General features: G+C 42.1%; 1 protein-coding gene across 2 annotated transcripts in view; it reads left to right on the top strand.

Moving 5' to 3' along the window:
- Positions 1 to 23,415, top strand: part of FRS2 (fibroblast growth factor receptor substrate 2) — a 51,304-nt gene that overhangs the window by 8,238 nt on the left and 19,651 nt on the right. The window contains exon 1 of one of the 2 annotated variants that reach the window (XM_018576377.1): positions 8,408 to 8,433. The exons of the other annotated variant lie outside the window; for it this stretch is intronic. The gene's annotated coding sequence lies outside the window, so the exon portion shown is untranslated. Of the gene's footprint in view, positions 1 to 8,407; positions 8,434 to 23,415 lie in introns of those variants that run through there. 2 annotated transcript variants of the gene reach the window in all.

The raw sequence follows: 23,415 nt of genomic DNA, 5'->3' as shown, positions 1-23,415 counted from the left end.
GACATGCTGTAAAATTGGGTGAACAGTGCTTGCAGCTGTATGCACTGTTCGGGTATTCTGACAGCGGTGGGGTGGTAGATTTGAGGAGTCTGTCAGATTTTTTTTTTTTTATTCAACCTGGCAGGCTGAAAGAAAATATCTATCAGTGTTTACGCAGCCTTAGAATCATTGTATATTAATGAGAAGAAGCTCAGTCTGTCCCACAGTATGTCCTTCTACCTTCACACTGCTCACAGTAGCATGGAGTCACCAAATATCTAAAATTATTTTGATAACGTTTTGTTATGTATGCTGTGTTAATGGGCGCACACAACGATCATATAGAGGAGTTTTCTCAAATGTAACTGAAAAGGTTTTGGTTATGTCAGTGACGAGTCTTTGCTGCTGTTGAACTTGCATTCATTGTCTCGCTTTATCAGGGTGTGCCTGGGTTCCCTTTACCTCTTACCTTTTTGTTGGGTGAGATTGCTCATGGAATGCTTTGTCACTTTCCCTACAGCATTGTTTTCCTTGCCCTCAAAGCAAAGATGTTATTTTCCAAGTTTGGTAAACTGGCATTTGGAAGCTGAGTAATGTAGACTGGATGTTCCTGTCCTGATGGCACAGGCTACGAGGCTGTCTAGCACTGTGGTGAGTTCTTATTTTGGCTTATCCTTTGATAGATTTCATGGCCTATGTTTTATGTTCTGTTTAGATGCTGCTTCTTTCCAGTTACTATGGTTTGATTATGCACTCAGTGGTTAGAGATGCATTCTGTGGGATATTACCGGATAAATGTTTCCAAAATCTAGGAGCCAGCTCCGAAGAAGCCTTGCATCATAAGTCATGACCTTGTGCTTGTGAGATGGTATCAGCTTACCTCTGGAGGGTAAAGGAAACCCGTGCTGAGAAAAATACAGAGGCTGCCATCGCTGCTTGTGCTGATGCTAATCATTTGCTGCAACGGCTAGTGACCTGGAGCATGCTTATTGCAGATTAGGTCAGTGTGAACTTTTGAGGACTGTATAAAACTGAACATTTAGTGTATAAAGACCCAAAATCCATTTTTTTAATATGTTTAGCATCAGGCCTTACTGTTTTTTAAAATGGAAGCAGTAGAAGTACCTAGTTTTGTCTCTTGCATTCCCTAAACAGCAGAGCTCAGTTTAGGAGAAGATGAAACATCTTAAAGTGCCAGTCAGTTATATTATAGTGCTGGGGTTAAGGCTTTTCCCCATAGTTCTCAGGGTAACGGGAGGACACAAACTAGCGTCCTCCCGTCACCGTGAGCTGTAGCTTGCGGTATATTGAGACGCCGCAGTATACCGCAAGCTGCTGCTCGCGGTCTACTGAGACGCCGCAGATAATTCGGATCCCGACAATTATGCCGGGATCCGCCCAGCTGCGTGAGTGAAAAGCACTCACCTCATAGTTCTCCTTTTAAAATCCGATGTATTCCTATGGGGGCTGTTCACGCAAACGCGCTGATTCCCGTGTTAAAATACGCCTGTTGTTTGAAATATTCGTTTGTGGCACTTAGCAGCTCGTTTTACCCCATTGACTTCAATGGAAACACGTTGATCGGTGCTGGGTTTTTTTTTTTAGCACGTTTTTGCAGCTGAGATTGCTTGCTTTTCATTGGACAACTGAAAATGCGCTTTTAATATATACATATAAACAGAAAACACCTGGGAAATGCGCATCAAAAGCACGCTGAAGTGCGCAAAGCCTGCTGAAGTGCTGTCGCCCTGGTTTTAATGGGATTCTAAAGTAATATGCCCCTGTATGCTTCTGATGGGTACGTTTTTTACATTTTGGGCTAAAGTGTTCATTTAAAGTGTGGTTCATCAAAATGTGTCCATTTTGCTGGTAATTGGCTCTTGTATCCCTTGTATGTATGCATGTGAGATGGGGCCCTCAGAGTGTAAGCTCTTTGAGGGCAGGAACTGATGCGAATGTGCTGTGTAAATTGTTGGCGCCATATAAATATAATAAATAATAGTGTATGATTACCTTTTAATTCATCTTTGTTATCTGACTGTGTACACTGTTGGCCCTTTCACTTTTCACAGTGACTATATGTACGCTTTGCTGTAGATGAACCTGTATTTAAATATCTAGTCATGGTGACTTGTGGTTTCATGACACATTGAAAAGGTTTCTTTTGGCCTATTGTACGGCTGAGAATGCCTTTGTTACCAGGGCTCTCTGAACTCCGTTTAACTGAAGCCTGCATTAATCCCTCAATTTACATTACAGTAGTTGTGAAATATATTGTAATTCTTTTCCTTCAGATGGTTTCTGTTACTCTAACCACAATTCCAGCCCAAAGAAAAATACTTCTCCTGGTTTAGATGATGAAGAATCATGCTGACTAATTTCTGTATATTTGGTATAGTTCCGCCTTTGATTTTCCAGGAGAAATGTTCAGTATAATTTGGTTGTATGAGTGCTTTCCATAGAAGTAAAGCTGGTATTGGTTTCCCGAACTAGGATTGCCGTAAGTTAACTTGTTTCAATATGTCTTTGTTGGGGGTTTTAAAAGAAACCTATGTTGGAAGAAATATGGAGATTCTTTGCTGACCTCCCTGTGAAAGTGCTAGTTGCCTGTCTTTAGGCCTTATTCACATGGGGCCTGTCGCCCTGTACATCATTAAAGGCTGTTTTTTTGTTGTGCCCGTAGCTGTTGTAAGAATTGTGTGGGCAGCTCATGTAACTCTATGGAGATGCTGGAGCTTTGCACCCTCACACACAGCTTCCAGCAGCTCAAGTTTTGACAACCATACACAGGCTGTGTGTGGCCTCGGATGCAGACTTGATGGTTCCAGGCCCGTACACCATCTGTGTGGCTGTCAATTTGCGGAGCTGCAGGAAGCAGCATGTGCGGGCGCACAGCTTCTGCGTCTCCTTACCGGTACATGAGCTGCCCACATGCTTCTTCCCGCAGCTCTGGGCACGTAAGAAAACAACCCTTCACGCTGTACAGGGCAACGCGTCCCGTGTGAATGGGGCCTTACGGTTCTGGCTTGGTTGCTTTTCCAGTAACTGACCTGGAGCAAGTATTCAGCTAGTGAAGCAAGCGCTCCTGGTCTGCAAGCCTGTTCTGCGGTCAGTTGCTTTAAATGTCTTGAAGTTATAAAATCAGCATGACAGCCAGGCACCTAGTATTTTAAATTGGAGAGGTCCACAGTAGCAGCCTCTATTTTTCTCTCCGCGTAAAACTACTTTGAAGTGAACCATAAAACATGGTCACGTATTCAGGGCTTGTTCACAGCATGTGTTTTTCTGCACATCACCGTACATGTATAGAGTGAACGGGACAGGTGGAAAACAGTTGTTCACACAATACTTTGGGAAATGCAGCTCAACAGAATTGGTGTGGACAAGACCAATGAACTCCCTATAAAGGAGCAATTCTTTATACGTACCTTTCCGGTTGCCCGTGTGTACAAACTTTGCCTCTTCCCACTTTACTGGTCACAGCAGGTTTTCGGCTCTTTGGGTGGGTCGAATACCTGATACCCCAACACGCTCTGGTTCCTTCTGACGGCTCATGTGTCTGGTTGTCACCGAATCTTTAAACTTTGAACTATATTAAACAAATGTATGTACTTTAGTTGTCCTAAAGAAGAGTGTCATTGTCGATATGTTTGCCAGTATTGACCATTTTAGTATTTAATCCTGGTCATTTTTATATCCCTTTTTCTGAGATGTAGAGACTATGAATTGAATCACGATGGTCACTCATGAGTCAGATCTTTCTATTAGTATCCACTTTAGCTGTCTTGCAAAGCAGGCAGAGCAAGACTTGTACTTTGCCACCCTGGCTTTGAGTTTTCCATAAAGTGATGAATGGGAACGAGCCAGGTGGCCCTCTCACAAAAGCTCCCCTGCAGAGTGCCACAGCTCTTGTGTATAAAGATGTGGAATGCACCATTGAGCATCAGCTTCAAGAAGAGTTTATCAAAGAAGCTTGAGGGCCCAGTGTTTTATAGTAATGTCAAAGGGACTTCCCAGCTTTCCATGAATACATCTGAAAATCAGCCATGCATGATTTATTAAACCTATTCTTTATTGGATACTCATTAATTATCCATAAATCTCCATATTAAGTTATTTTCCAAATGGACTCCTGTTGAGTTCTCAAAGTGAAATTCTGCTGAGCACTTACTTGGAGTTATTGCAAAGATTACATTAGTCATTTTTATTTTGGCTGCTACAATTACTCAAGCTTTCTCTCTTTTTATTTTATTTTACGAAGTAACGAAATTTGTAGTTGGTCAGATGAAGTAGGAGCTGCCACTCGGGGAAACCTCTAGGTTAAGGGTGGGCAAACTTCATCCCTCCAGCTGTGGTAAAGCTGTAAATCCTGTCATGCCTGTGGCTGTCAGTCTTGCAATGCTTTATGGGACTTGTAGTTTCACAACAGCTGGAGGGTCGAAGTTTGGCTCCCCTTGCCCTAAGTTACGCTCAAAAGCTTGCTTGCTTAGCTCTACCTGTTAGTTAACCTACTGCACTGTAAGCACTACTGATGTAAAGCAGGACTCCGATTTCTCAGCACTCTGCTTCCCAACAGTGTGGCCGGTCACCTCTGAAAAGTAGGTTTAAGGGGAAGACCTTTTAATGATTACTGTTGTGCTCGGCTGCTGTAATTAATGGTTAAGCATTAAAGTTAAGTACCAGAAAACGCTGTTTTCAGACAACTCATTCAATTATCCAAGGGTTAATTTGGTTACATTGTCCATCAGTTTTAACCATAATGATGAACAAAATTGAAAAGCAGGATGGAATTTTTTTTTCTTCAACGTACAAGATTTTAATAGTGAATGTGGTTTTTGTTTTGGAAACTCCATTCATCCAAAAATGTTGAAATCAAAGGAAATTTCAAACCACATTGGTTAAAGGGTTTCTAAACCCTCAGCTTTTGTTGCATATATCGAATGCTAGCAAGCAGTAGATATATGTAAAAAGTTAATGATAAAAAAAACGCTTTAAAAGCGGTTTAAACTAGAGCTGCAGCTAACAATTATTTTCAAAATCGATTAGTTAGCCGATTTATTAGGTTCGATTTAATCGGATAAAAAAAATTAAAAAATGGCTCCAGTGATGGGACTACTAGTTTGTATTGAGATTGCAGTCCATCACAGGAGCAAGCTTGGAGCGGTTGGAAGTAAAAAAGAAAAAAAAGAGTGTGGTGTGCAATATAGTGAAATGGAAAGTGTAAAATTATACAGCAATCAATGCAGAATGGCATCGGCTATAGAGGACTACAAATCCCAGCAATAGTACATTATAACTGGCGGTATTCTGCATTGCGCTGTATGATGTACTATTGCTGGGTGTTGTAGTCCTCTATGATTTGTACCACCAGCTATATAGGCATACAACAAATCTCAGCAATACATTATACATAGAGTGTATTGCTGGGATTTGTATTCCTATGTATAATATACAGCACAATGTGCCATCAGCTATAGAGGAATACAAATCCCAGCAATCTATTATAGAGCACCATGTGGGAAAGTGCAGGGTTACCTGAGCAGTCTTCCAGCAACTTGTTTCTGAGATCGGGCTTGTCTATCGGTGGCTGTCATCCGCCCACACCTGCTCCTCCTTACTACTTCTCCCCGCGTCCCTGTGCCGATCGTGGATTTGGGCGGGCAGTGATCGTGAGGCGGGGAGGAGGTGCGGCGTGTGGAGAGTGGATGCTGGGGGTCTGGCAGTGGCGAGCGTGAGGTGGGGAGGAGGTGTGTGGAGCCTTGAACAGGGCCAACCAATCGGAAGCCGATTAATCGATGATTGAAAAAGTTGACAACTTTTTCAATCATCGATTATGTGTGAATGAGTGTGCAGCGCTCAGGGTCACCAATAAGTGAACTAAAACTATCAAATTATTAAATAAGTGTTACTAACACAAAGTATAAGTGTTTATAATCTTTAGTGCATAATCTGCTACCATACCCTGGTGGTAGCCAGTGAGGTATTAAATACAAAATTTCACTTCGTGCAAAAGTGCAAATAAAAAAACCTTTAAAAATTTCACTTATTGGTGACCCTGAGCGCTGCACAGTCATTCACATACATTTTGACCCCAGTGTCCCTAGCGCAGCAGCTTTATATATATCTATATATATATAATCTCCTAATCCATAATTGCGGATTTTACATATTTCATCGATTATGTTGATTTAGTTGTTGCAGCCCTAGTTTAAACTTGCCTGTGTCTTCCCCGTGCGCTCCTGTCCGAAAATGTGAAACTGCTCAGGCGGGCGCATGCACAGTTCTGATTTTCGGCCAGGAGGCGAGGAAAGACGCAAGGTAAGTCTATGGACGCGTGCACCTGCATGCAGACACCGTGGGACAGGAAGTGCCAGCAAGAACAGAGGAGTCAGCGCTGGATCGGAGACCCGCAGCAGGCTGGAGAGAAGGCTGAAATGGACAGGAAAGAAGATCGGATTAAGAGACATCATTTAAGGAAAGTAGAGCTGCAGCTAACGATTATTTTCAAAATCGATTAGTTAGCCGATTATTAAGTTCGATTAATTGGTTAATCGGATAAACAATAAAATACATTTTAAAAAATGGCTCTAGTGATGGACTACTAGTTTGTATTGAGATTGTAGTCCATCACAGGAGGAAGCTTGGAGCAGTGGAAGTAAAATTCAACTTTTTCAATAATCGATTATGTCGATTAGTTGTTGCAGCCCTAAAGGAAAGTGCTTTAATTAACGCTGGGTTGAGGGAAAAACATTTTTGCCTTCAATGTCACTTTAAGTCTTTGATGGCATTATTGAATGTTCTGATGAGATTTTTCATAAGAACCTTTGTATGAAAATCTACCAGTGTATACCCAATTTCTGTGCCAACGATGATACTCAATAGGGGGAAAAATTGTATATATTGCTGCTATGAGGATGGGAGTAAGAGAATGCGGGTTGGTTAGGAGTTTGAAGAGGGTGCTGTATGTGTGGCTGCCGGGGTGGGTGAGAATCGGATGAAAGTCATGATCATTTTTTGTGAAGATTTGTCAATGGCTGACTTATTTTTTGAAAGTAACTTCCAGATGATTTCTTCCTTACTCTTTGTTTAGATAACTCCTGAATGCCTTGCTAATAAAGTGGGTCCGTGCAATGGTATGCATAAAGAAGAACTCTGGCCATAACTATTCTTAACCCTTGCTGGGCGGTTACCCCTGCACTGCTAGGATTAGGTACTTGCTTTCGTCTTAGGATGAAAATAAAAAAGTAATACTCACTTAAACTTTGGAGCCGGCTGGCTGTTAGACCGGTTCCTTCAGCCTCTCTCCCCCTCCGCTTCAACGGTCTAAGGTCCTGTGGGTCATCACGTCAATACACTGTATTGAATGTAAAGACGCCAAGGGACATTCCATCGCTGGAGGAGGCAGGCTGTAAGGATTGGTCTAGGAGCCAGCCAGCTCAGAGATTCAGGTGAGTATAACTTTTTGATTTTCATCCCAAGACGAAATAGAGCACGCAGTGTGGCTACCCCCGCACTGCAAGTATTATAACATTGTAATTGTATTGTAATATTCCTAATAGGATAGTATATGCTAGGACTTTAGAACTCCTTGAATAGAACACATTTCAGTAGGGCTGTGGAAATTAACAATGAATTACTCGATTAATCGTTAACAGTTTTGATCGATCAAAATAATTTTAATCAGTAATGAAAACGCTCACCTCTCCGGCGGCTTCCGGGAGTCCCGTCGGAGAAACGGTGACGGCACCGGACTCCTCCCCCCCTTCCCCAAGTGGCTCCGTCGGCTAACGAAGGGCGGAGGAGTCAGCTGACGTCATGGACATAGACGTCACCGGACTCCTCCCCCTTACCGTCGTTAGCCGACGGAGCCACTTGGGCCGGTGATCTGTCGACACTGAGAACTTATTGAGTTCTGCGACCGCCTGACTTCTGGTTTTTCGTTACAACTAAGAGGTTTGCCCAAGAAACTTGTTCTGCATGAGCGCCAGCCAAGGCATTGGCCTATACACATACAGCACAGCAATGTAGTAATAAAATGAACTAGGATCACACTAATCCAGCACGTTATTATTCTGAGTTGCCCAACTCAAGCGGCGGCCATATTGAGTGGGGCACCTGAGATTATTAACGTGCTGGATTAGTGTGATCCTAGTTCATTTTATTACTTCGTTGCTGTGCTGTATGTGTGCAGGCCAATGTAGTTGGATCTGGTCTGTATGTGCGTTTATAATTGAAATTAATCGATTAAAAAAAATTCCATGAATCGAACACGAACATTTTAATCAGTACCCCGCCCTACATTTTAGTAATGCTCGGAGTTCTTCTTTAAGGAGAAATGTCCATCTGCAAACTTGATATTTTGGTTGTAGAACTTGATAACAATAGGCATACCTAAAATGAGTTGTAAAGTCCTAGCATACATGCTAGAGTTGTGTTTTAAAGGAGAACTATGAGGTGAGTGCTTTTCACTCGCCTGATAGTTCTAGCCGACCTGTGACAATTAAACTGTCACAGGTCGGCTCAGTAGATCGGGAGGTGAGCGAACACATACCGGCGTTCGCTCACCTCTCGGTCCTGTCACGGCTCTCTGCCGTGACAGGGGAGGGGCTGGATTCCCCCCTCCCCGCTCCGATCTGCCAGCGCTCACTGGCGGAACGGACGGGGGAGGGGGCGGGTACAGCTGGCTCTGCCTCTAGATAGGCAGAGCCAGCTGTCACTCACGCAGCTGGGCGGATCTCGACATCGATGTCGGGATCCGCTCTGGCTGCCGCGTCTCAGTATACTGAGCTTAGGGTAACGAGGGCGCTAGTTTGTGTCCTCCCGTTACCATAAAGAGAACTATGGGGAAAAACACTGACCCCATAGTTCTCCTTTAATAATGTACTTGGAAAAATCTCTTATGTAGTGAGTGCTGCCTTCTGTCTGCCCATCACTTTCATCAACTTCCTGGATTCCCAGTGTGCTTTTCTGTCCCTTCCACTTCTGCTAGATGTGACACAGTCCCAAGTTCTCAAGACTACATATGCCATCATGTATTGCTTCCAGCAATCAATGATAATGGTACATTGTTCAGACGGTGTGTTGTAGTTTGGAAGACAGGCTCTATGAGTTGTGACACAAGGGTGTGCATATTCACAGGACTGAGTGAAATTATGTCACTCCTATGCACATCTTCTATAAGTAAGTTGACAAACTTCTAGATGGATATGGTAATTAGGAGTTAGATCGAACCTATGGAATTTCATTATAGAAATTCAGATTTCTTTTTAGTTGGTGACCATAGATAAACTTTATTGGTAATCGTGGTTTTGGGTTGTGTACGGATTTCATGCCGGAAGATAGGTTGAAGCAATGATTGGTGAAAAGTCAGAATCTAGCTCTGGAATGTGCTTTACAATAATGCCACATGCACATTTAGAATGCCTCTGCTGCTGTTCTACATCAGTAAACACACCTACTTTGCTTCAGTGTGTTCCCACTTTCACCGCCCTCATCTTCTAAGAAGCATACTAAGTTATTTAATTGCTTGAGGTGTAACTCATAGCAACGGTCATCAAAGACTCGAGTATTACATTGTTGGGTTTTTTTCCTGAATGCAGCGAAGGGATTTTACCTTTTCTCTCCTTCCACCCCCTCACAAAGCCTGTCATTTTTTGGCCAGCAAGTAGTCTAAAGGGCAGTCGAGGACCAAATTGGCAGTGTTCTTTGTCTGTTTTATAAGTATGGACTATCCGACTGAGGTTTCCTTATTTTACATCTGCAGCTATTCATGTTGTATCATTTTTGTTAACCCTTTCTCTGCCATTTTTTTTGCAAACATGGTAAAATACACATTTAAGACTCTAGTCACACCTAGATGCAATTAGGGATTTTTGCATCAGGAACTTGCGATTTCTTGCAGCAGGAATCCATAATCTGCCATTTATGGCAGCGTAACCCATTCAAGTTAAAGGTGAATTATGGGGAGCGTGAAGTACACTCATCCTAATAGAGCCGACACGTAACACTGAAGCTGTCGCACATCGGCTCTATTGATCGGAAAATGAGCGATGACATACCGCCGATCACTTAGTTTACAATCTTTTCCCTGCAGAGAATGGTGACTGTTAGTTACTGCTCCCCACAGGGATTCCCCCCCCCCCCCTCTCTCTGTTCCTGCACAGGGGAGGGGGCGGGCACAGCTGTCAATCGGGGTGGGGTGGATCCAAGCAATATTGTTGGGATCTTTTCTGGATGTGGCGCAGCTCTGCGCTCTCAGCATATAGCGGGCTATAGCCTGCTATATTCTGAGTTTTGGGTCACAGGAGGACATTATAAATGTCCTCATGCGACCCTAAAGAGAACTACGGCCAACAGAGGCCGAAATTACAAGGTCCAAAAATGGGCCCTTACAAAAATAGATGGTCCGGAAATGGGCTCTTCTGAAAATACACGTAATAATATGCAGTCAACAAACCAGCAATCTTGACTATATATATATGGAGGCAAGAAACTGTCAATCTTCATTATATAGGTGAAACAAGCTAACAATTGTGATCATATCCATACAACAAATAGCCAATCATGATATACAACTAGTGGTTACAAAATGGGGACAACAGACTGGCAGTTGTAACAATATGCAGCCAAAAATCCCCCACTTCCCCAGCAAAACAAACCCCACCATCAAAAAGCCCTCCTCCTTTCCCCAACAAACCACCTTCTTCCATTCAAATACTTACCAGACCACAGATGCATCTACGCTTGGCAAAATGAGGGAAGTCCACCTTGGCTGAGGAGGAGCTAAGGAGAGTGTTTCTCAGCTCTGTATTGCTGCTGTAGCTTGACGGGGCTGCTGGGACTGTTCCTAGATCACCCCTATCCTGGCTATACCCAGGGCAGACCACTTCCCCGCCTGGTACGTCACTGCCTCTAGCTTCTGCAGCAGGTTCCACTATATACTTCACTTATCTTTCTCTTGACTTTCCACATAACATTGCAAACCATAATAAATAATACAGGGGAAGGTAAATGTCCCATCTCACCCCAGCATTCCTTTTCAATGAGTGAGAACAAAGAGTAAATATCAGTAATGAAAGTAATGAGGCTGAATCAGAGATAAACCCAGAAGTGGAGAAAAAGGAGAAGAGAAGGTGAAAGAATGAAAACATGAACCAGCACCTAAAAAAGGACCAACAGGGAGTCTTTAATATTAATAAGAAACATCCCATTCAAAGTTTAAACCGGATTGTATACTGCTCTGTAGTTAAAAAACAAACAAACAACTTTTTTCTTAAAGGAGATCTATGAGGTGAGTGATTTTCACTCACCTCGTAGTTCTAGCTGACCTGTGACAATGAGACTGTCACAGGTCGGCTCAGTAGATCAGGAAGTGAGCGAACACATACCGGCGTTCGCTCACCTGTCGATCCTGTCACAGCCCTCTGCCGTGACAGGGGAGGTGCTGGATTCCCCCCTCCCCGCTCTGACCCACCAGCGCTGACTGGCGGATAGGACGGGGGAGGGGGCTGGTACAGCTGGCTCTGCTTCTAGATAGGCAGAGCCAGCTGTCACTCACGCAGCAGTAGCTCGAGGTATACTGTGGCGTCTCAGTATACCGCGAGCTGTAGCTCGAGGTATACTGAGCTTAGGGTGACGGGAGGACGCTAGTTTGTGTCCTCCCGTTACCCTAAGGAGAACTATGGGGAAAAGCCTTAACCCCATAGTTCTCCTTTTAATAAAGAGAATCTATTCCCTCTTCTAATAGGGGTCTCTATGCGTTCTATTATCTATACCCGCAACGCACTACAGATATGATGATGTTTGAAGTATCTAGAAATCTGTGTCTTAATTAAAATGCATCTGATATTATTTTAAAAGTAGATTTCATGTATAGCTTCTTATGTAAAGGCACAATCCACCTTTAACCCCTTAAGGATGAAGGCTTTTTTTCATTTTTTGTTTACATGTTATAATCCACATTTTAGGCCAGACAATTACTTAAAACCCTCAAACATTATATATTTTCTGAAAGCCAAGAACCTGTAGAATAAAATGGTTGCAGTTGTCAATTGTTATGTTGCACGACATTAGCGCAACCCATTTATCAATCCCAAACATTTAGTGAAAAATGCACTTAAGTTGAATTTAGTGCCCCAAAACACTATATAAAACCATTTAAAAAAAATAAATGGAAAATATGAGGTTAAATAGAGTAAATAGATACCCGACGTGCCCAGGTTAAAAATTGTGTGCGTCTGTGAACCTGCGACAGAATTCAGTACCCCAAAAAGTCCATACACAACGCTTTAAAAGCCCCTACAGGTCATCAGTTTAGAGATGCACGTAAATATTGGCCCTAGAATTATTGCTCTCACTGTGGCATGTGCAGAGATACCCAACATGCGTAGCGCAATCATCATTTTCATACATAGGTGCACCCGATGCGTGTTTACGTGACAACGTTACTCGTCGGGGTGATATTCTGTCTGTTTAACCCTTTGAGGATTCATGATGGGATTATCCCGTTATCGGTCGTCTAGGGGTTAAGACAATGTTTTCATGTCACACCCATATCTCTGAATTGGTGCTGACACTGTCCTTCCTTCTGCAGGGTGGCTACTTTTGTTCCCGATGGTCCCTGTATGTGTGTTGTAAAGTAGCCACCACTCAAAGCTCACTTCTGTGAAGGATTACAATCTTCAATCTCAATAGAAATGAGTAAACTAAACATGAAATTGTAGTCCTTCACAGGAGTGCGCTAGGAGCTGTGACTACTTTACAACACACACAGGGACCATGGGGAACAAAAGTAGCCCCCCTCCCGAAGAAAGGACAGCGCCAATCCAGAGATGATTTAAGGATCTACAGCTGAGTGATACACAAATAAGAGACCGTTTTTGTTAATAGTTAAGGTACTTGAACGCATATCTGAGATTAGTGTCACATTAATTTCAGGGTGCATCATACCAGAGAATCCTGCTACTTTTTTCTTTATCTGGCTCGGCTGAAACCATGCACAACTGAATCATCTAGAGCAGGGGTAGGCAAACTCCGTCCCTCCAACTTTGGTGCAATTCACTTTATGACCGTATTTAGATGACAGAATACATGTTTGGAGAGAGAATTCAAACATAGCTTAAAGGGGTTCTAAAGCCTCAGTTTTTTTGCCTATATCTACTGCTAGGAAGCAGTAGATATAGGCAAAAAGTAAAAAAAAAACCGCTTTAACAGCGGTTTAAAGTTACCTCATTATCGCTGCGCGCTCCCTGCACCGAGAATCAGGAACTGCTCGTGCGGACGCAAAGGATCTTGGGGCGGGCGCATGCGCATTTCGGATTCTCGGCCGGGAGACGAGCAGAGACGCCAGGTGAGTCTATGGACGCGTGCACCCGCATGCAGACACCGCTGGATTGGAAGTGCCAGCAAGGACAGAGGAGTCAGTGCTGGAGGGACAGATGAAAACAGGAAAGACGATCGTATTAAAAGACATCATTTAAGGTAAGTGCTAACATTAACATGGGGGGGGGGAGGGGGAAAATGTTTTTACTTTAATGTCACTTTAAATGTTTTAATTTTTAAAAGGTACGTTCCTTGATAAACGTTTTCCTTTTTTTCTTGCTTGCATGGGTAGTAATATTTATTTTTGTTGTGTTATACCAGAAGGGGGGTGCAATGCAAGTGTTTAAATTTTGCAGGATGCGTTGGATGCCATGTAGTACATTAAACAGAGGAAATCTGTTTTGTTGAGCCCATATTTATTCACATTACCTCATAGCGTCTCAGCTCTGTCAGTTGTATATTTATCTTACAAACAGCTATGCGGGTCAGCGTTTATCTCAGGAGGCTGATAGGTGAAAATGCGCCTCATACCTGCCCCTTCCATCTGTAACACGCTCAGCTCCTTCAAAATGTCAAGGTTTGGACATATCCCAGGAGCTGTAAAGAATGCATGCTTTTCATGCACACAGAGATGTGAAACCTTCCCAACGGCCAAGGATAAGTGAGACTCTGTACTTTCTGGGCTTATTTAAACACTTGAGCCTTAGACTCGCTGTATGCCAAATGTGTTTCTCAAGTGCCTTGGAGTTGGAACAATTCTCAAATTGTAACTGCCAGAAGCTGCTAGATCTATTGACCTTTTTGCAGTGAGTTCTAGGAATAAACATAAACGCTTGTTAAAGGAGCCTTTGGGGTAAAGTAGCAATTTACTGCTTCAGATAAACTAAAGTGATTGGGTGCATAGTGAGAATAAATGCAGGCCATTCTTCTCAATTACATTATTTTTATTGGCCCTTTTTAGTGTATTGGTTACTGATATGGTAAACAGATAATAATTTAATGATGCGGTTCTGATCGGAGTTTGTGTTTATGTTGAAACAATTTAGGAATTGTGTTTTTTGTTTTTCCCCCCCAGATACAGATTTTTGGACACTGTTGTCACTCCTTTATGCATTCTTCCAGCTACATAGCACTCCTGGCCCTCTCTTGGGTTTTTAGCCACCAGAAAAGGCAAATCATATTATGATGGCTCCATGATGCCACATGCTTGCAATGTGGGGCTTGCATGCTATTGATGCAGAGGCCATGTGCAACGGATGACACCAGTATTAAGCAGATTGGAGGTTCTTGGTTTAAATTAGTCTAGTTTTTTAAATGTTTTAATTAAAGTGATTCTAAACTCAGAAGTTAAATCTTAAAAATGCATTCAAGTACCTTAACTGTTACACAAATATTATAATGAACATTTTTCTTATCACTCAGCTGTAGATCCTCAAATCATCTCTGAATTGGTGCTGACACTGTCCTTCAATCTGGAGGGGGGCTACTTTTGTTCCCCATGGTCCTTTTGTGTGTTGTAAAGCAGTCACCGCTCCAAGCTCACTCCCGTGATGGACTACAATCTCAATACTAATTAGTAAATGTGAGATTGTGGTCCATTACAGGAGTGAGATTGGAGTGGTGACTACTTTACAATACACATGAACCATGGGGAAGAAAAGAAGCCACACTCCAGAAGAAAGGATGAGATTTTACAGCTGAGTGTTATGTAAATAAGATAGATTTTTTACTAGTAGTTGGGGTACCTGTCGCTCCACGCTCCGGCCCCGCCCCCCGCTCTCGGCGCTGCACGCTTCGGGCCACGCCCCCGCTCTCGGCGATCCACGCCCCCCGCTCGCAGCGCCGCTCTCGCCGCTCGTCAAACCAGCCCTGCTACTTGTCCGTCTCAAGGGGTCTCAAGGGTCACGGGAGGACAGATACTAGCGTCCTCCCATGACCCAAAGCTTAGTATATAGCGAGCTACAGCTCGCGGTATACTGAGACCGCCGCAGCTAGGATGGATCCCGACATTACTGTCGATATCCACCCAGCTGAATGAGTGACAGCTGGCTCTGCCTATCTAGAGGCAGAGCCAGCTGTACCCGCCTTCTCCCCCGTTCGTTCCTCCAGTCAGTGCTGGAGAATTGGAACAGGGAGGGGGTAAATTCCCGCAGCGCGCGGTGACTGGCAGTCACCACTCTCTGCATGGAGATGATCAAGAAGTGAGTGAGCGACCGTATGGGTTCGCTCACTTCCCGATCTATTGAGCCGATGTGTGACAGTTTCATTGTCACACGTCGGCTCAAACTAATGAGGGTGAGTGATTTTCACTCACCCCATAGTTCCCCTTTTTAAGTTAAAAAAAAAAAGTTAAAAATGGCAAAAAAAAAAAAAGAGTAAAGTTCCCTGCCCCTAGGAACGGAAACACAAGTCGGGTGCACCTATGTACGAAAACAATGATTGGCGCAGCGCTGCACATTTCAGGTATTGCTGCGTGCACCAATTAAAACTCTAATTGAACATGACAACCATCGTTGAAATAAAGGTTTATATAAAAAAAAAAAATTCTAGCCTCTAGATTAAAAGTAAATTTGTCAAGCCTTGCCTTTTTATCTACAGATTCTCCTCTCAGATGGTGTTCTGTCTTGGTCCGTAGCTCTGCGTTTTGCCTTGCTGTTCTTAGTCGTTGCTTCTCTCTTCTGGTTGACTTCCTTTTTATCTAGCTTTTCTTAGAGGCCTAAAGTTCAAAATGTTTGATCCCTCTCTGTTGGATCTCTGTGGCTTGTACCCAACCCTTAATTGGACTGCTTTTGGATGTCGTCTTAATTGTCTATGGTTGCCTATTATTTCTGTGTCCCTCAATGGACATTAAAAAAAGGTTTTTGTATTGACTGTAACATCTTTTTCTTGGAATCCTTTGACGGACATGGGTCTCACCCTGCTGAGTTCTTGGCATGGTATATTGCTTGCTCATAAACCTGGCATGATATTTGGAGGTAGGGAAATACAGTGGTTTAAAGTGATATTAAAGTTGAAAGGTTTTTAAGCTATTTCAAATGTTGATGAAATCACTTACAATGGATGCCGCTACTTGATGTTTAAATGGTTTAGTTTCCTATACAATCAGCTGTTCCCCTAAGCACTGTTCCTGATATCCTGTTTTAGGGTGACTCCTTTCCCTTGCAGGGTCCTATAGAGCCACCCTTGTGGGTGCTAGTAAACTGTGCGTGTCTCAACAAACACACAGCAAGGCCACACACTTCCCTCCTTCCTGCTCCCCACTCCTTCCTCCCAGCATAATAGATGGCTGCTGGAGACTGTTCTGTCTGTTGTAATTAGGGCTGTAACTAATGATGATTTTCATAATCAATTAGTTGGCTGATTTATTTTATACGATTTAATCGGCTAAACAAAATTAAATAAATGCCATCCTTTAATATAAAATACACAAATTCAGTGTATTCAGCCAGGGAATGACAGCTGCCAGTGGTAAGATTCCGCAGATGGCTGCTGAATGTAAATACAGCAGGTAGTGGGCTGGTGCAATAGCCGGCCTGTTATTGGCCATTTCAAATTGCAATAGTAGGCTGGCTATTGCACCCACCCACTGCTTGCTGTTCCCCCCACCCAGCATGGAGGAGAGAGCTAGGGGTTCCAACCAATCAATAATGAGAATAGTTGACAACTATTCTCATTATCGATTAGTTGGTTGCAGCCCTACTTGTAATGCACAGAGTTCAGGGAAGCCAAGCTGAGACAGTTGGAGCTGTTTGGAAACACGTTGACTCTCAATGTTTGGAGGAAAATGTAACAAAATACTTTGCTGGGCAATGGCAATTTGATCTTGATTAATTGAGAAAAGTCTGAGAGTTTAATACTACTTTAACATGTTTTGTTTTTCCATTGTTAAGACCATTTATTAGGCAAAAGCATAACCCAATTGTCTGATTTCCTCCTATTCCTCTGTCCCTATGGCTTGGCCAGCTGATTTGAAAAATGTTCCGGAGGGCTTGGCAGCGAAAGGGTTAAAGGACTCCAAAAAAGATTTGATGTTAAGTAAATTGAAGCGTAGGGGAAGGCATCCAGTCACATTTTTATTTTGCCTGTGCCTCTGAAAAAAGTTTTTAGCCATGAGGTAATACTCCTTTCTCACTGTATTTCCCTGTGATGGAAATGCAGAACGATAGGTCTGGTAGGATTTAGACGTGGTCAGTTTAGTACACTCTGTTTAGCTTTAAAATGAACTGGAATTTTTGTCTCCTTTTTATACATCATGTTGAGTATTTCTTGGCAGATATTGTAGTTTGGCACCGCAAAAATCATTAGCTTGGGTCTGTCTGTTCAAGCTGCATTATTGCCCGATACCCAACGTTAGTATAGTTACAGCTGCCTTTTTTTTTATATCCTTTTACTGTCTTCTTTTTTTTATACATATTTTGCTGTTTAAATGATATAGATCATTCTGCTGCCTTTCCACTGTGCTAGCTATGATGTTAGATTGTTGGGATTGTGACTACTTGCAGAATGTTGTAGAGGAAAACTTGAAAGTGTTAGTATAGCTATGCTGCAACATATGTCTACTGAATGGTTCCCATTTCTTTTCTTGTGCACTCTGTAGCAGTTGTCTTTCTTTTATGCACAAGAGTTGTGTGGTCTGCTCTTTGTGCACTGGGTGGTCAAAAACATGATTTGTGATCTGATGAATTGGTACGATCACTCTGAAAGTATGCACAAAATAAGCTATTGTGTTGTATTTGGCTTCATTTGAAACAGTTGCATCATACATTGTTTATTTTTGACAGCTCTGCATTTATATGGTTTTTTAGAGGGCATTTCTAAATTCATATAAATGCATATAATTTGTAATGATGTCAATCAAACCGAGGAGTCTTTACCTGCATTTAGGTGCATTCAGTTAAACGGTGTTTAGAGAAAATAGACTTGTGTGCATCCAGGGTCCTATTGGATACTCGAAAAAGGCATGTTCATGTGGCTAAATCCACTTTAAATCAGATTCATCTAAAAGCAGTAGAAAGTGACTTGGGAAGCATAAGATCTGTTTCTATGTCCCAGGTGATTTTTCCTGCATTTAGAAAACCTAAATGCAGGAGTGCTGGAGTGAATGTAGCTTAAAGCGGACCTTTACCCATATCTTTAACCCCTTCATGACTGAGCTAGTTTTCAGGTTCTGTTCATAAATGACTGACTTTTTTTACATTTTTGCTGTGTGATTCTTCCACAGCAGTAATATACTTTCTTACTAAATGTACCCACACATATTATATATAGTTTTTTAGAGGACAGATAGGGCTATATAATTGTATCACATATGTGTACCTAACCCCTTAGTTTGAATAAAATAAAAAAAAAAGGAGGAAGAAAACACTTTTCTCACAAGTTTTGATTATTAATTTTTTTATATTAATTATAGTATAAAAATAGATTTATATATAATTTTTATTTTCCTAATTTTGTTCTACACTTTATTTAAAAAAAAAAACTTTTTTTTCCGTCACTTTGTATCAAGCAGTCACTATGACTGCTTGATAAATTAACTTTTTTAAAAATTTTTTTGGCTATTAGGCTGATCCAAACTTAGGAACAGCTAATAATAACCTTAGAGACTGATCCTGACTTTAGTCAGATTCAGATCTCACTAAAAGCTCTTTGATCGTGCCTAGATGATCAGAACTGATACATTTCACTCAAAAGATACATGGTATCTTTTGAGTGAATGTATCTAAACATCGGGCTCTCGAGCTGTCAAAACAAATAGCAGAAAGGTGAGTCACTGCTATTTTCCGCTGTCAAATACAGGATTGCAAATTGCGGTCCTGTATTTGCATGTAACGGCTTCATTCTTTCATTACTGAAAGGAAGAAGCTTCTATAAAAAGCTTAATTATTTCATTAATGAATGCCTCAATACTGAGGCATTCATTAATGACTGGTAACTGCTGAGAATCAGCTGTTACCAGCATTACAAAGCCTGATATAACTCGTCACGTACAGTGTACGTGGCCAGTCATATAGGGACAAGTGCCGGGACGTACACTGTGTGTGTTTGTAAAGTAGTCACCACTCCAAGTGATGGACTAAAATCTCAATACAAATGAGTAAACTAAACGTGAAACTGTAGTCCATCACAGGAGTGAGCTTGGAGCGGGGACTGCATTACAACACACACAGGGACCATGGGGAACAAAAGTATACACCCTCCAGAAGGAAGGACAGTGTCAGCACCAATTCAGAGATGATTTGAGGATCTACAGCCGAGTGATACACAAATAAGATACATTGTTGTTACTAGTTATGGTAATTGAATGCATGTTTGATTTAGCTCCTGAGTTTAGTGTCCCTTTCAGTCCACTAAACGAGAAAAATCACTGGATTCCCCCCATCAATGCATGGATGGAGGAATCTCTCCTGTTGACTATTGTGTTTAGCCAATTGTCTTAATTTTTTTAATCGTATGATAGCAGTGCATTCATAATTCAGAAACATATTTTCTAGCTGCATTGCTCTAATTTATTACATGTCACAGTCATTGGACTGTGAAGTATACCTGCTGACATATGCCCACGATAGTGTTACTGTGTTTGTCAAGGCTATGTGAAATGCGGGAGCGTAGGCACTGATCCTCCAAGCTGTCAACATGTTTTCATAGGTCTATAAAACATCACTTGTACTGAAGGAACTATTCGGGGGCTGCTTAGATATCATTTTAAATAATGGTCCAACGTGTAGAAAAATTGCAGGTTTTGGTGTTCGTGGCTTTCTGGATATCTTAGACTGGCAAAGCATCCATTCACACAGTTCAGGCTTCTTCACGTAAGTACTTATTGGCCTTTATACAAAAGCAAACTCTCTTTAGTAAAGCATATTAATAGTAGCAATAATGTAAAATTGGGCCTCATCAGTTTATCAGATTTCTGTTTAATGAAGTAAAATCAGGTAAGCATGTCATTTGATTGGTTGCTATGGGTTACTCCCTTTATACAATGCATTGTTATAACATCCTGCTATTTGAATACCTATTTTATGGGTTTGTCAATTGCCTTCTGTGCAACTTTTTATGTAGATGGCAAGCATCACGACGGGTACAAAATGATGGGCACAAGTTAAAAAAAAAAATCTGCTTGTCTGTAGTCGTAGGGGGATATCTGCCAGTTTATGGTCAGCCTTAAATGTTTATATGTTTGCCATTTCCTCTTTATTTTTATTATGATGTATTTGCAATCATTAGCAGGATTATTTACAAAGGGATGAAGTGAACAATCTAGGACAAAATGGCTGATTTGGAAAAATTATCCAATCCAGCTCACTTTCCAGTTCAGCTATATTGTTCACTTCTCCTGCCTTCTCCAAACTCTTCACCCTTTGTGAATAACTCTGTAGATGATCCAGCTGTTCAGTGATCTTTTAAAGGTACCTATATGTTAAGAGCGGATCTTTGGCACGGCTATGGACATTCAAGTATTTTTATATATTCTTAAAACAAGCTTTCACTGATTATTGTAGCTGCTTGTATTGTGGAGCAGTTCATCCTTAGTGCAGTTTAGCTTGGGGAAGTTACTAGTTTAGTAATGGCTGCATCTGCCCTTTTGAGAAGGTGTTTGAACGTGTAGTCAGAGACTAAATGATGTAAAATACCATTGTCTGCAGGCACACTCTTAAAAAAAATCAATTCCAAGCAAATGTTTATTTGATTAGTTGTTCACAGAGTTGGCCTAAGTTTGTAGAGTGTTCTGCAGGGAGCTTGCTCTGACAGCAGCAGGATAATCTATGCTTCAGTAACCAGCCTTTCCAGAATAAAAAAAATATATATACTGAGACGAGCAGCTGAAACGGATCGCGACAATTATGTCTGGATCCAACCAGCTGCGTGAGTGACAGCTGGCTCTGCCTATCTAGAGGCAGAGCCAGCTGTACCCTCCCCCAGCCAGCGCTGGAGGATCGGACAGGGGAGGAGAGAATCCAGTCACTCCCCTGTCACGGCTCTCTGAAGTGACAGGATCGAGAAGTGAGCGAGCGCCGGTATGTGTTCGCTCACTTCCCGATCTACTGAGCCGACCTGTGACAGTCTCATTGTCAGAGGTCGGCTCAGATTATGAAGCGGAGTGAAAAGCACTCTCCTCATAATTCTCCTTTTTATTGTTTACTGTAAAATATAAGTGCACTTATATTTCTGCCCTCTTTCCCTGACCAAACCTAGCTCACCCTTGCCCTCCCCATGTCTATATGTACCTTGATCTGACACCCGTTCTGCTGTTTGTTTACATTCAGAAGTGCTAGTCTTCACTGACTTGCCCATCCCTGGGTAATAGTGCCCTATAGACTTCCGCATGTTCTGAGGCTGGAAACAATTGGTCACAGTCCCATAGACATCTATAGGGCTGTAATGCGCAGGTGGACAGTCGAGGCTTGTGGCACTGGCTGTAAACAAACAGCAGAGCTGCTGCCGTTGGCAGGTGGCTTTATTTTATGTCAGGGTAATAAGGCAATAAGAAGAAGTGCACTTATCCTTTAAAGCAATCCTGTCATGAGAAAAGTGGATAGTGCTTTCGCTGACCTCTCCTAAAAAAATGCAATTTCCCTGGCTGTAGCGCTGACCCTTTGATGATCCAGACCTGCTTGTTCTAGGTTTGTGGTTCTGAAAGTATTGAAGCCAGAGAGATCCAGGCAGCTAGCTTTTTAAATAGAAACGGCAATTGCTATGTAAAGTTTTTTTATTTTATACTAGTTTCCTGCAACCTTCTTGTTGAGGGATTGATTTGTTATCCTTTTACTGAACTCGTTTTGCTGGTCATAGTCTTTAAAGCTTTGTCGCCTCTTCTTTTCGTTGTAGATGAAGGCTGGCCACTTCACCCTTTTGTAAAAGCAGTCTTTCTGTCTTTGATGTCAACTCTCTGTCCGCCTCTTACCACCCTGCACTAATGTTGCCTCAAGTTTGATATAAGTAGTGTGAGAGTGAAAAGGAAAGACCTTTCCCACTTTAAAAACAGAGGCAGAAATTTCAGTTGCCAAGGAACCTCTTTAAACCAACTTGCTGTCCATATTGTATACAAAAGGTTGCTAGGGTAACTTGTGCTGTTAGGGGAAGAATGCTGGGTGAGCTTTTAGCATGTGGCCGAGAGGAGGAATGTGCTGTATTTGGAGAGATGGCATTGTTTTTATAAGGAACCAAGCACATTTATTATTATTATACAAGATTTATATAGCGCCAACAGTTTGCGCAGCGCTTTACAATATAGGGAAGACATTACAATCACAATACAAATCAAGACAAGATGGTAAGGAGGGCCCTGCCCCTGAGGGCTTATAATCTAAAAGATCATTCTTTAATACTTTTCTTTTGTTTTAATATATGTAGCTTTTGTATTACATTTATTTTTCTGAAACATGTGAATAATGTGCCCAGCTTACCACTCTGACTTGTCTAGAGATAACTATTGCTTTGTATGCGTGCCTATACTAAAATAATGACCCTTAAATACTCTTAAATTGTGATGAAGAATTCCCAGTTACTTTTTGTGGCAGGAAGTAATGTTGAGTGCTCCTTTTGATATCAGTTGCCTGACTAAAAGCCAGAAGATTGGTCATATGGTCTCCATCAAAAGGGTAGATCAAAGTTCAGGTGGAATTGTTGGGCCAGGGTTGTCGTATATACCTTAAAACATAATTATGCTGATACAGTTTGCAATTCAAATGACATGGCCATTAAATGGTATTTTATGATATGGTTTACATCATCCTTAAAGTGACATTAAAGGATAATCTTTTCCCCTCCCCCCAATGTTAATGAAAGCACTTACCTTAAATTATTTCTCTCATTCCGATCATCTTCTTTCCTGTCCTTTTCATCTGTACCTCCAGCGCTGCTGCGGCTCTCCAATCCAGCGCTGACTCCTCTGTCCTTGCTGATACTTCCTGTCCCACGGTGTCTGCATGCGGGTGCACGTGTCCATAGATTTTCCTTGCGTCTCTCCTCCTCTCCCGGCCGAAAATCCGAACTGTGCATGCGCCCGCCCCAAGATGTGTTGCGCCACCCGAGCAGTTTTGGATTCTCGGACGGGAGCGCGCGGCGAAGACGGGTAAGTTTAAACCACTTTTAAAACGTTTTTTTTTTTTAAAACTC

This window comes from Nanorana parkeri, unplaced genomic scaffold, assembly GCF_000935625.1.
Source record: "Nanorana parkeri isolate BGI_ZX_2015 unplaced genomic scaffold, ASM93562v1 scaffold65, whole genome shotgun sequence".
Lineage (NCBI taxonomy): Eukaryota > Metazoa > Chordata > Amphibia > Anura > Dicroglossidae > Nanorana > Nanorana parkeri.
The sequence above is the reverse complement of the archived record's forward strand: the minus strand, read 5'-3'. Positions and strand labels throughout refer to the sequence as shown.